Below are 2299 nucleotides of genomic sequence, written 5' to 3'. Positions count from 1 at the left end.
GTCAAGGAGCCGACCTACAGACTGCTAAGTGGGTGCACTGCTATCTGAGGTGGTTTAAGGGAGCTTTTAGTGCTGCCTTGTTTGTTTAAAATGGATAGAGAACCAGGTTAGAGGGGATGGAGGCTAAATAATAAATGAGTGATGGCTCAAAACCGCAATTAGACCAAGGTTAATAAGCTTCAGTCCCAGAGGGTGAATCGTTGCCCACAGAGGCAGCAGCCATGTCATTCATCTTACTGATATGACCTGGTGGTGCACTTAGCACTTAAAAAAGTAAATCTAAAGTGTGTGTATATATGTGTGTGTGTGTGTGTATTTATATATCATAGAATATGTATATTCTATGAAATTCAAGAGCCCACTGGGTTTTTTTGTTTTGTTTTGCTTATGTGTTTTGTTTTGGTTTTTGTCAATCAATTTGGGAAAGAAACAGAAATATTTTTAACTTTTTAATGATAGTTTATCAACATTAGATTGGCAGTTTATTTATTCATTCACTCATTTTATACACACACACACACACACACACACACACACACACAAACATACACACACATATGTTGTTGGGGGTTTTTGTGTCTTGTTGTTTGGAGACAAGGCTTCTCTGTGTATCCTTGGCTGTCCTGGAGTTGCCTTGTAGATCAGGCTGGCCCCAGCTCCCCAAATCACAGAGATCCACCTGCCTTGGCAGCCTTGAGTGCTGGGATTAAAGACGTGCCCCACCTCACCTGGCTTTTTTTCTTTTCTTTTTTTTGGGGGGGAGGGAGGGTGAATGAGTAGGTGGTGGGATAGTTAAATGTATAATTATACATGGATGTATTGTGTACTATGTGAATTTAATGTACCTTTCTTGAAATAATATAGTATATATACTTTCATGTATATGCTATTGTACATATTCAGGATTGTATATTGTGTTCAGAAAATATATATCTATGTATACACAGATATATATATATACATATATTTCTCAAGTGCTAGTATAATAGGCATGTGCCATTTACTAGACTTACATATATTCTTTATTATTATTATTATTATTATTATTATTATTATTATTATTATTATTATTAATTACTACTACTGCTTTTTATTATTCAGCAGAGGTGAAGTGTCACTGTGTGGTGTGTGTGTGTGTATGTGTCAGAAGACAACTTGCCTGAGTTAGTTCTTTCCCTCCATCATATAGGTTCGATGACAAAACTCAGGTAATCTGTCTTAAAAACAAACACTCACCGAAGGAACCATTCTGCTGGCCCATATAGACTCTTTTTAAAAATATATATACTTTTTGTTTGTTTGTTTGTTTTCTTTTCTTTTGTTTTCTCTTCTGAAACAGGGTTTCTCTGTGTAGCCCTGGCTGTCCTAGGACTCACTCTGTAGACCAGGCTGGCCTCAAGCTCAGAAATTCCACTCCTAGCCAGGCGTGGTGGCACACGCCTTTAATTCCATCACTCGGGAGGCAGAGGCAGGCGGATCGCTGTGAGTTCGAGGCCAGCCTGGTCTACAAAGTGAGTCCAGGATGGCCAAGGCTACACAGAGAAACCCTGTCTCGAAAAACAAAACAAAACAAAAAAACCAAAAACTGAAATTCCACTCCTCTCCCCTGTTTCCCAAGTGCTGGGATTAAAGTCTTGTCCCACCACCTCCTGGCTTCATATACCTTCTTTTATATCTGGCTTCTTTTAGCAGTTTTTAATGTTTATTTTTGTACCATTCTCTCTCAATCTCTCTCTCCCTCTCTATTTATTTATTAATTTTTGTTTTTTAAGACAGGGTTTCTCTGTAGCCTTAGCTGTCCCAGAACTATCTTTGTAGACAAGGCTGGTCTTGAACTCACAGCAATCTATCTGCCTCTGCCTCCCAAGTGCTGGGATTAAAAGCATGAGCTACCACTCCCAGCCCTTTTTATTTATTTCTATGTGCATAAGTGTTTGCTTGAATGGATGACTGTCGGACCAGAAGACAGGGTTAGATTCCCTAGGATGGGAGTTACAGTTGTTCATTGTCATGTGGGTGCCGGGAATTGAACCTTCGATCTCTGGAACTGCAGCCATGCAGCCAGTTCTCTCTCTCTCCCTCTCTCTCTCTCTCTCTCTCTCTCTCTCTCTCTCTCTCTCTCTCTCTCTCCCTCCCTCCCTCCCTCCCTCTCTCTCCCTCCCTCTCTCTCTCTCTCTCTCTCTCTCTCTCTGGGTTTTTCAAGACAGGATTTCTCTGTGTAGCCCTGCCTTTCCTGGACTCACTTTGTAGACCAGGCTGGCCTCGAATTCACAGAGATCCCCCTGCCTCTGCCTCCCAA

This window comes from Acomys russatus, chromosome 2 (assembly GCF_903995435.1).
Source record: "Acomys russatus chromosome 2, mAcoRus1.1, whole genome shotgun sequence".
Taxonomy (NCBI): Eukaryota; Metazoa; Chordata; class Mammalia; order Rodentia; family Muridae; genus Acomys; species Acomys russatus.
This window is presented reverse-complemented; position numbering follows the sequence as displayed.